Genomic DNA, 12545 nt, shown 5'->3' with positions numbered 1-12545 from the left:
TGCCAGAACTGTACACGACGTTCAAAGTCGTCGCCATGCAATTCCTGGCGCATAGAAATATGGTAAGGGTGCAGTCGATGTTGATGCAGCATTCTCAACACAGACGTTTTTGAGATTCCCGATTCTCGCGCAGTTTGTCTGCTACTGATGTGCAGATTAGCCGCGACAGCAGCTAAAACACCTACTTGGCCATCATCATTTTTTGCAGGTCGTGGTTCACGTTACACATGTGGCTGAACACTTCCTGTTTCCTTAAATAACGTAACTATCCGGCGAACGGTCCGGATGATGTGTTGGTAAATGTGCCAACACCTTGTAGATAGAGGAGGCCGAAATGGAAGCTATCTAACGCAGACGGGCGTGAATTCTGGAACAGGATAAGTAGTGAATTCTAATAAGAAAAGTATGCAGCTCCTCGAATACTTAACTTTATTCTATCCTTGTGGTACATCGCTCTTGATAATACAAATAAGACTATCTTCAGATACGGTTAATGGCGCCTTGCTGGGTCGTAGCCATGGACTTAGCTGAAGGCTATTCTAACTGTCTCTCGGCAAATGAGAGAAGGCTTCGTCCATGTAGTCGCTAGCAAAGTCGTCGTACAACTGGGGCGAGTGCTCGTCCGTATCTCGAGACCTGCTTTGTGGTGGCGCTCGGTCTGCGATCACACAGTGGCGACACGCGGGTCCGACATGTACTAATGGACCGCGGCCGATTTAAAACTACCACCTAGCAAGTGTGGTGTCTGGCGGTGACACCACACCGGACACTTGGATGATGTCGTCCAGGATACCGAGCAGCATACATAGCACACGCCCATTGAACATTTTGATCACAATAGCTATACATCAACACGATATCGACATTTTCCGCAATTGGTAAACGGTCCATTATAACATGGGTAATGTATCACGAAGCACTGGCGGAATGTTACGTGATACCACGTACTTATACGTTTGTGACTATTACAGCGCCATCTGTCACAAAGCGAAAAAAGTGGTCCAACTAAAACATTCATATTTCTTTACGTACTACACGAATATGTAATAAAAAAATAGGGGTTCCTATTTAAAAGAAACGCAGTTGATATCCGTTTGACCTATGGCAGCGCCATCTAGAGGGCCAACCATAGCGCCATCTGGTTTCCCCTTGAAGCTAGATGAGTTTCGTTCTTTGTAATTTTTTCGTTTGATGCTTATTTCGTGAGATATTTGGCCCGGTCACTATCAATGTACCACCCTGTACACGATTCTTTAGGAGTTGTACGTCGCTTAAGTTATTTGGACCGTAGGGAAGAAAATGTCAGCCATTGGAAAAAAATACGGTTTTGTTCATTGATTTTTCGACTTCTTCGGACAAGTAAAAATATTTATCGTTGATGGATCGGAATAAAAGTGGTACAACTCCTAGACTATTTAGTTAGCTTCGTCGAAAACGAAGAATCATGCCAATCGGTTCAGTAGATTTCAAGTTAATATACTGCGCGATAAAAAAATATAAAAAAGAATCATCATTTCGAGAAAGACGCGTTTGAAGTTTTGACTACATATAAGTGCGATATTATGCAACGTACGTGCAATGTGCTATTCCGGGTCCATAAACTAGTCCTCCCTCTTCCTCATAGAGGGCGTTCTGCTCGATCTGGGCCATCCTACGATGCTCCAGAGCCGCTCGTACGGCCGGTGACAAGCGGTTTTCGGCCGCTCGAATCCGGTGGTCGTCGGAATGCTTGGCGAACTGCGTCGAATGGAGTCCCAGGGTGACGTCCATCGTTATCATGGTCTTCAGAATTGCTGAATACCCTTAGTTAAAGCCATTCACTACCAGGACAGTCGCAGTGTCCACAGTCTTCGCACCAGAATGCAAATGCTTGGGGGCTAACTTCCAAACACATGCGTTCAAACTTCCATTTGAATTTTGTATGTTTCCTCCCAAGCACCGGTACAATAACTCGTCCTCCGAAAGAAACAAACTGGTGCGTGAAAAAGGCCGATTTCAGGCAGGAGCATTTTTTTGTTCAACCGTTCCGTTCCGTATTCGGATAAACCGTTTCAGGGGTGGATCCTAAACACTTTTATGGATCAAAAAATGCAATTTAAAAAAATTCGATTTTGAACCAAAAGGTAGTAAACCTCCCCGTAAGGACACAGTGATGCTGGTAAATAAACGTTTCTTATAATGACACGAATCGATCATACCGCGTTATTGTTAGGCGCTTGACAGCATGTCCCTTGCAAAGTAGTCACAAAGAAAATTTGTGCATGTTTGAAGCCTTATACTCACATTTTCCGCCCTGTTGTGTATATCTGCTAGATTTTCTTTCTACTGCTATTGTTTACACTGTTTTCGCGCCGTTTTTTATGTGATTTCGCTGCCACGTTTACTTCACACGTATTTTCCACTAACTGTGTTTTCACCAGACACTCCCGTCTCCACATTCATTGAAAGGTGCTATGTTGTTGTCGCTGCTCACTTGCTCATAGTTTGCATTACGTTTTACTGCGCCGCTGACTGAATGTCTTCTGACAACTACTGTAGTGTCTCTGCAAGGGGAGAACGTATGTGTAAAAATGTGTGTGTGTGTGTGTGTGTGTGTGTGTGTGTGTGTGTGTGTGTGAGTGAGAGAAAGAGAGGGGTGTTTTTCAATGTTTGAGGGTGTTTAATGATCATGTTTTGTGTCGGGAAATGTCTATGTATAGCTCACTGACTGCTCCAAGCCGTGTTTTGTCGCACAGTGTTGTATTGTAGTTCAAGGCCTTCTTTCCTTGTATTATTGCTTTCCGTATATGGTAGTTGTCTACAGTGAGTCGGCCAGTGACGACCGCAAACCAAACATCATCGTCTACTGTCTTTTGATAGAGACTATTTCTTTCTCCGAGGAGCTGAAGATCATTATTGTTTGGGTGGTGCTTTTCCTGTATGAGATAATCTGCGAAAGTTGAGTGTCTACTGTCACATTTTAAGGCTCTGGGGTGTTCAGAACATCTTGTTTTAAAATCTGTGCCTGTCTGGCCTGTGTAGACAGACTGGCATGAACTACAGATTAACTGATAGAGTCCAGCTATGAAGAATTTGTCTGCGGAGGTGTTCAAATTTTTCTGCAGAACAATATTTTCAGCCCTCGTTCCTACAGTATGTTCCCCACCCTGTGGATGTTTTCGTAGCTCTATCTTACTATGTGCTAGGCTGTGTTCTCTAAAGTGTTCCTGATTCCCTGCGTTTGTCACGTGTTTGTGTTCTTGGTTGTACGCTGTCGCTGGTAATTCGTTTACGTTTCGTTTTGTTGTTCAGTTTGTTTATTATTTATGTGTTGTACCCTCTCTCTCTCTGGCGTATTGTGTTGAGTTCCTGTGTGTAGCTGAGTTTGTCTAGTGGAGTTCCCTTAAGCCTGCGTATCACGTATCAGAAACTTGAGAGTTTGTGTGCCTTGGGGTTATTTGGAATGGTTGTGAATGGTTGTACTTGTGGCTGTAGGTTATCTGAATATTCCAATATTACGTTTGTTGTTGATTTTCTGTTTAGTGATCTCAAAAAAAAAAAAAAGTTTCGATCCTGCTTTTGTCTCCACGGTGAATTTGATTTTTGGGTGTTCACCCTGTGTTTATGTCACTGTCTAGTTTTTTTTTTTTTGGGGGGGGGGGGGGAGATCTCTGTTTAGTCTGTGAAGCAAATGATGTCTTCAACATACAAGAACCAGCAGGTAACCTTCTATTATTCTGAATGTATAATTTAAGCGAATATTTTGTTTTGAATGTGGTTCAGAAATATGTTTTCAAGTAGACCAGTCATGGGTGAGGACACTGGTAGGCCATCATTTTGTAGACAGAACTCCTTGTTGAAAGTAAACTAGCTCTGCTCTGTTACAACGGTTAGGATGGCTTCAATTTCATCTACGTGGGCATTCGTTGTATTCCCTCATTTCTGCAGTCGTTCTTCAACAATGCTGATTTTTTTGGAAATGATAATTAAATCAAGACACTAAGCTGTCGACAGGTGTTGGTATACATCAACGGGGACAGTTGAAAAGGTGTGCCCCGACCGGGACTCGAACCCGGGATCTCCTCCTTCCATGGCAGACGCTCTATCCATCTGAGCCACCGAGGGCACAAAGGATAGTGCGACTGCAGGGATTTATCCCTTCCACGTCCCCGTGGGACCGACATTCCCAACTTAATGTCCACACGATACATTCGTAGTGCCCCTGCCCATTACAGTCATTACTCGCTCCAGCTAATCTTTCCGAGTTCTGTAAGAGTTCGGGCAATGCGTGTGCATCCAGCACAGAAGGAGGTGGTCAGAAAGAACAGATACTATCTTGCTGCTGATTTTTTTTCTGCTACTGGCACATTTGTGAACACTGAGGTGATGTCAGATATTGGAATATTTATGTCTTCTATCTTTCCAATAAGTTTGTTGGTGTTTGCAGGTGTCTGTTGTTTGTGGAAGTGTGCAATTTCTGTAGTACTGTACGTATGTGCCTAGGTAGGAGGTAAGATGGCGCATTTTTAAATTAATTGCTGTTGTTATTGGACAGTTACGTTTACTTATCTGTGGTAAACTATTTAGGGTGGGTGCTTTGGGATTGTTCTGTGTCATGAGTATGGCTCGAGTTTCTGTGACGGTAAGTTTGAGTCTTTTCAGAAGTTTCTGTATGTTTCTTTGGTATCTCGTGGTGGGCCCACTGATTAATTAAACGATGTTGTTCTATTCTATGAATTTTTCTGTTCTGTCTCACTCATAAGGAGCAGGGTATTTCCCTTATCCGTCTTCGTGACGATTGCGTTGTGTTCTTGTAGTTTTTTGTTTAGCCTTCTGAGTGTGTTTCGTTCTGTTGCTTTTGGTTTTGAGTTGATGTGGGTCTTGTTCTCCTTGGTTATGTGTTTTAGCAGATATTTTATTAAATGAAACAACACGTTTACTGTTACCAGTCACCGTTTCATTTATCTCCACGATGCGTTTCAAAGGTTTAAACCTCCATCATCAGGTGGATTTACATTAGTTAGTATGACATTTGTGTGTGTTGTGTTATGATTTTTTGGAGGAACTTAAAATTTGCAGACGGATATACAATTTGTGCCAGTAGTTGATGTACATATAGTTTCAAGATGACAAGGGGTACAAGATGTCGCTGCAATGAAATATCTCTAAATGAGGTCAATCTCTTGCCTTGGCGGCTGTCATGGTAACATGACTAAATATTTATGGTAAACATTAAGGTGTGTGTATGTGTGTGTGTGTGTGTGTGAGAGAGAGAGAGAGAGAGAGAGAGAGAGAGAGAGTGAGGGTGTGCGCGGTTTTGAATGATGTAGGTAGCTGCTGAAACCAGAGATAATACTATTGTAAATATCGTCATTTTTGTCATTTAAGGTGGATTCAAGTTTTTTTGTTTGGTGTTGGTATATTTGGAGTGTTTCAAGTATGTCTAGTTTTCTGCCTTTTGGTTGGAAGTGTAGGACACTGATACTTGTGTTGTTAACATGGTGTAGGCCAGACAGGCAGATCATTTGAGATTAGATCAAAGAACACATGGCAGCACTAAAACACAAAAACCACCACACATCAGCAATAGTCACCCACCTGCATGAAACAAAATAAAAAATACGTGTTTCGGCATTTTTGGAAATTCAGCTACTAAAGGAGTAAAATGGTTAAAGCTTTTTTTAAATAAATAACTACAATAGAACTACTAAAGCAACTCAACTTCAACAAGTCCTAACTCAGAACCACACACCGTCGAGGAACTACAATCAATCATTTTGAATCTCAAAAACTATAAGGCTTCGGGAGAGAACCAAATTACAGCTGAACTGTGGAAAAATGTCAATAGAAATGCCATAGAATCTCTCCAAAACATATTTGAAGAAATATGGAAAACAGAAAGAATTCCGGATGAATGGAAGATGGCCCTCATTCACCCAATTCATAAGAGGGGATCCAGAACAGACCCCAACAATTACAGAGGGATTTCGCTCCTTGACGTAACATACAAAATACTGTCTAAAGTCCTTTTGAACAGAGCAGAACCCCAGCTAGATTGTCAACTTGGAGAATACCAGGCAGGCTTCAGAAAGGGAAGATCCTGCCCAGAACAAATTCTAAACCTCAAAAATCTTATGGCCTACCAAAAATCGAGAGCAAAAGCGTATGTCATCACATTCATTGACTTTCAAAAGGCGTACGACTCCATAGACAGGGAATCTCTAATCTCCATATTAAAAGAATTGAACCTAGACAATAAAACTACAAACTTAATTAGAGAAACCATCACCAACACATACTCCAAAATTAAATTTATGGGAGAACTCTCAGACCTATTTGAGATAAAAACTGGAGTACGACAAGGTGATGGACTCTCTCCATTGTTATTTAACTGTGCCCTAGAAAAAATAGTAAGAGAATGGAACAAGAAAATCAATAGTGGAATCCGACTAGGAACAAAAAACAAAGGCATCAAGGTTAATTGCCTAGCATTTGCAGATGATATGGCCCTACTAGCTGAAACATGGGAAGAAGCCAAAGAACAGATCCTCGAATTACAGAAACAAGCAGAGAAAATAGGCCTTAAAATTTCTTTTGAAAAAACCAAAATAATCACAAATATAAAAAAGCCAATGAAATATCTTAAAGTAAGAGACCAAAAGATCGAAATTGTTAAAGAATTCAAATATCTTGGTGAATGGATTAGCTGGAACGCCCTTGAGAAAAAAGCAATAGAATTAAGAGGAAACAAAGTTGAACTAGCCTTTCAGCTTACTAAAAATACTTATAATAAAAAGTCCCTCTCATGGAATTCAAAAATAAAACATTACAACACTGTCATTAAACCAGAAGCACTATATGCAGCTGAGACATTATCTATCACTAACCATGGCCCAATTGAAAGGCTAGAGATCAAAGAAAGAAAAATATTGAGAAAAATTTTAGGCCCCAAATTTCATAACGACAAACTAATTCATACCAAAAATGAAACACTCTACAAAACCACAGAAAAACTTTCGGATACAATGAGGAAAAGAAGAATTGAGTTTTATGGGCACATTCTCAGAATGAACCCAAATAGACTTACAAAAAGAATGTTTGACTACTTCAGGAATAAAAAATCCAAACCAAATTGGTTTATCCAAACAGAGAAAGACTTAAGAGAACTACACATCACAGAAAAAATGCTCACAGACAGGACCGCAAAAATGATAAGCAAAGACAGAAAAGAGGGATTCCAGCTCCAAAATAGAAAGAAAAGAACGATTGTCATCTCTGATGAGGAAAGAAAAGCAAGATCAGAAAGAATGAAGCAGTACTGGGCGAAAAGAAAGGCACAGAACACACAGAAGTGATTGATTCAACGTACCCCAAAGTTGGGTGAAACGAAGAAGAAGAAGAAGAAGAAGAAGAAGAAGAACTACTAAAGGGTTCTCAAGGCTACGTCTACAAAAACTGGTATTTGGCTTCTCGTTTGGTAAACAAAAAAAAGAAGAAAAAAAACTAACTGCCTAAGGGAGTGCAATAGGGTATGAAAATTTTCAAGATAAGATTTCGTTACATTAAAAAAATTTAAAGCTAAATTTATGAAAATTGATATTTCAAAATGGTTCAAATGGCTCTGAGCACTATAGGACTTTACATCTGAGGTCATCAGTCGCCTAGAACTTGGAACTAATTAAACCTAACTAACCTAAGGACATCACACACACCCATGCGGCTCCAGACTGAAGCGCCTAGAACCGCACGGCCACTCCGACCGGCTTGGTATTTCACCTTTGATTTAGATATAAAGAAATATTTATTAGGGGATGAAAGTTGCTATGCAAATATCTCCACAAGAACGCAAAAGGCATGATCAACAAAAACTTTGGATTCCGGCTGCCATAATCGTTTTATTGTTAGAAGTGCATTCGGAGAAGACCATGCTCATATGGCCTTAACTAGCGTGAAAATCTTAGAAGGTGTTGCAATTCGTGAACAACATGAAAATTCGATTAAATCAAAACAAAAATATCTCTGCGGGCCATACAGTCTACGCGAGCGAAGCAGCGGGCACTGAGCTAGTTACTTATACAAGACACTTCCTTACACTTATATTCATAATACTTGTGGTTTTCTGATACGGGTGTGTCGGAATTCTAGCTCTGGTTCCCTGTATGTACCGCATCACGGTATTTGTTGTTTACAGTGTTGACTCACTCGGAAGAAACGGGAACCTTCATTCGGTGAACACACGACTGAAGACTCTAGCTTGTGGTTCACAGTTTATAAGTAGGCTGTTTGGGTTTTTACGTCGGTAACGCCACGTAGCGCTCTGTATGAAAATCACTGGCTGTGCTGTGTGCAGTCTGTGGCTGGTTGGCATTGTTGTAACATTCGTTATTGTAGTGTTGGGGAGTTGGATGTGAACAGCGCGTAGCGTTGCGCTAAAAATATTGTGTCAGTTTAGAGTTGATCAGAATAGGAGAAGAGCGAAATGTCTGAGTACGTTCAGTTCTGCTCAGCTGTTTGAAAATCAAATAACACGAGGGGTTTACCAGCACAGTAATTTACTAATTTTTCTACGGGGACGTTTCAAGTTTAGTGCCGTTGGCCTACGGGGTCGTTGGTTCGATTCCCGGTCGGGTCGGAGATTTTCTTCGCTCGCGGACTGGTTGTTTGTGTTGTCGTAATTATTTCAGCTCATCGTCAGCTACGCGTCAGATATGAAGACATGCTCCAGACGGCCGGACAACCCCAGGTGGGGTGTTGGGACCAATAATGTCGTACTGTCATCGTATTCCACTAGACGGAGAAACGGTATGAACTTGCCCAACACTTCCTAAAGCATTCTTCAGAAAGGCGTGCAGTATTGAGCAGGTGTAATTTATAGCAGGCTTCCAGGAGAACAGAAAAAGGTGAGTGACAGATTCCAGTATTCAAATCCGTGTTGAAAACTTTCCCTGAGGCCCACTTCTTCTATTCTGTACAGGATGCCGTCGCAGCAGTCGAGGTCCTTTCGGTGTAATGTGTTAATTATTCCAAACGCAGCTGCGGTAGTACCTTCTGTATCAAGAACTCAGCAAACAGCTGTGTTTGGAACCAATTATTTAAGCTACTACCGATTTAGTGGCTTCCCGGGTTCGATACCCGGCGGGGTCAGAGATTTTCTCTGCCTCGTGATGACTGGGTGTTGTGTGATGTCCTTAGCTTAGTTAGGTTTAAATAGTTCCAAGTTCTAAGGGACTAATGACCATAGATGTTAAGTCCCATAGTGCTCAGAGCCATTTGATTTAGTGGCTTACACCCACATCATAAGGTGGTTCTACACGTCACAACATAGTACACAACACGGAGGAGAATACGGAAGCTTCAATCTTCATAGCTAAAACCGTAAACCATCATGTCCGTAGGGCGGATAGTCAATGAACGAAAAGTTTGGCAACGGAAAATATATCTGCCCTACTGGTGTAATGCTTTTAACTAGGGAGCCTGGGCCTCCTACATTCTTCACCACGTTGTGTACAATGTTATAATGTTTATATGCAGTTGTTTTCCCTCGTCCAACTTTTTATTCATTCACAATCCGTCCTACGACCGTTATGATTTTAACTCGAGCTCATAAATTAAGGATACTGCTGATACATGGTGAAACAACGCTGTGGTGGGCGCTTTGCGGGTTTAAATCACGTCGGGGTATGAACATGCGGTGCATTTGATCTGCGGTCGTCGCACGGTGGCGCTGGCAGCAGTCCACATAGGCAGAGGTGTGTTGGTGCATGTCAGAGTACGGTGCAGCGAGTAAGTGTGCAGACGTTTTCAGACGTGCTAATGGTGACTGTGTGTTGAAAATGGCTCAAAGAACACGTATTGATGATTTCTAAATAATAGATTTCAGGTATCAGTCGTTCTTTGGAATTTTTATTGGCAGATCTAGATTTAGCTAGAAACTAGCCATTCTCAATGCACTATCCTTTTTTTGGTCAATGCATGTAATGCCCGTTGGTCTGGCTTTGTACACAGTTCACTGTGTATTCACTATAGCTTAAATCTATTATTCACAAATCAAAATAACGGTCGCTGAGTGCAACAGCCTCTGAATGGAGGGTAACCAGATACATATTGATGACATTATGGAGGATAGTATACGAGGTCGAGTGGAGGCTGGTCAAACACAGCCCTCCGTGTGCCACAAAGTGTGATCTCAAGATTATGGCAATGATTCCATTAGACAGGAAACGTGTCCAGGCGCTACAGTACGGGATGTCTACAGCGTACAACACAACAAGAGGACCGATATCTCACCATCAGTGCTCGCATACGGCCACGGAGTACTGCAGGTAGCTTTGCTCGGGACCTTACCGCAGCCACTGGAACACTTGTCTCCAGACGCACAGTCTACAGACGACTGAACAGACATGGTTTACACGCCTGGAGACCTGCAAGGTGCATTCCACTGACCCCTGGACACAGGAGAGCCCGTAAAGCCTAGTGTCAAGAACACAGTACATGGTCATTGGAACAGTGATCCCAGGTTATTTTCGAAGACGAGTCCAGGTATAGTCTGAACAGCGATTCTCCCCGGGTTTTCATCTAGCGTGAACCACAACCAGATACCAACCCCCTTAATGTGCTTGAAAGGGACCTGTATGGAGATCGTGGTTTGATGGTGTGGGGGTGGGATTATGATTGGTGCGCGTACACCCCTGCATGTCTTTGACAGAGGAACTGTAACAGGTCAGGTGTATTGGGACGTCATTTTGCACCAGTATGTCCGCCTTTTCAGGAGTGAAGTGGGTCCCACCTTCCTCCTGATGGATGATAACGCGCGGCCCCACCGAGCTGCCATCGTGGAGGAGTACCTTGAAACAGAAGATATCAGGCGAAGGTACTCCAGACATAAACCCCATCGAGCACGTCTGGGATGCTCTCGGTCGACGTATCGCTGCACGTCTTCAAACGCGTACGACACTGCAGGAGCTCCGACAGACACTGGTGCAAGAATGGGAGGCTATACCCCAGCAGCTACTCGACCACCTGATCCAGAGTATGCCAACCCGTTGTGCGGCCTGTGTACGTGTGCATGGTGATCATATCCCATACTGATGTCGGGGTACATGCGCAGGAAACAATGGCGTTTTGTAGCACATGTGTTTCGGGACGGTTTTCTCAACCTATCACCAATATCGTGAACTTACAGATCCGTGTCGTTTGTGTTCCCATGTGCGTATCCTATTAACGCCAGTTTTGTGTAGTGTCACATTGTTTGGCACCACATTCTATAATTATCCTTCATTTATAAGCATGAGTGTATGTTCTCCGCCGTGTTTTTTTTTTACCATGTTTTGATGTTTATGTGCACCTGATATTGTGGTTGTAGGTCACGAAACCGGAAGTGCCTCAATGAAACTGGCTCCAAATGCAACTATTCGCGGAGTTCTTGCCATAAGATATTATTTATTCGTATGCTCCCTCGCTGGTTTTTCGTGTTTCATTAATTCTTTCATTTACAAATTTTATGATCAGCGTACTGATATACCTTGTAGTGATTCGTTCCGTGACCAAATAGCTCTGGCTCGCATGATGCCACGGATCTTAATGAATAAAATGAAATGAAGTAAATAAATGAACGACTGGGACAAGATCTCTGGCCGCAACCGTTTAAGTAAGTACTGACTATGGTGCAATTTCCACACTTTTACTGCTATTTTTCGGTGGTGTGGATTTCTTTCTTTTTTTTGCGCAAGGTGCTAGCAGTTTCCTAGTCACTCCAAAAAATGGTCTACGCCATAAAGAAATAAAATTAAACTGGATAACTACTTACTTCTGTACGAAAAACCCGCTGCAGCGTTTGTGATGGAATCCACGCTGACTCACCTGCAAACAAAGAAGAATAGAAGCTGTTAGTGAATTCCTTTCATTGTTAAAAATGTATTTAAAAAAAACATATTTTTGGAGGGTTTCTGTTGCAGCGATACCGACTGGCGTATACATCAATTTAAAATCACATTGACTGTTCGTCGACCGTGACTGTTTCATAAATATTAACAGGTTTCTCAGAGACCGCTATCAGACAGAATTTTTTTTTTATTTCCTTCAATTAGAGCATCATGTTTCGAGGCAGAAACCTCAGCTTGATACTACAGTTAAAAAATAATAATAATAATTAAGAGAAGTGCATAGAAGTATCGAAGTTGTTCTTCGGTCCCTTGGCATCTGCTACGGCGACTGAGTTCCAAAAGAGAAGTATAAGCTAATGTGAGGCAATATTTACTTCTCCTAGGTTGACCATCATATTGCGGTGGTGTAATGGTTAGCATTTCTGCCTCGCAAGCAAGAAGACCCGCGTTCGATTCCCACCGGCAGCACAAGTCTTCATTCATTTCATCTGTTTCGATTATTATGGTAGATAATAAAAAGAGACTTAAATGTCTCTGGGAAGCATTTAATTATAAGATCTAATGTTTACTTCGTTTGTTAGTCTGTCGGTCATACATAAAAAAAACCATTATAATTACATGAAATGGCTGTCTTCTTGTGGTGTGTGTGCAGTAATATCAGTTGCTATCGCTTGTTGAACCTTG

At 42.0% G+C, this 12545-nt stretch overlaps 1 non-coding gene across 1 annotated transcript; it reads right to left on the bottom strand.

Annotated features, from left to right (window-relative positions):
* Positions 1–4030: 4030 nt before the first annotated feature.
* On the bottom strand, positions 4031–4105 carry Trnap-ugg. Its single transcript has one exon. It is a non-coding gene; the product is annotated as a tRNA-Pro (tRNA).
* Between the last annotated feature and the right edge of the window lie 8440 nt (positions 4106–12545).

This window comes from Schistocerca americana, chromosome 10, assembly GCF_021461395.2.
Source record: "Schistocerca americana isolate TAMUIC-IGC-003095 chromosome 10, iqSchAmer2.1, whole genome shotgun sequence".
Lineage (NCBI taxonomy): Eukaryota > Metazoa > Arthropoda > Insecta > Orthoptera > Acrididae > Schistocerca > Schistocerca americana.
Note: the sequence above shows the minus strand (reverse complement) of the source record. Positions and strands in the feature narration are given on the sequence as shown.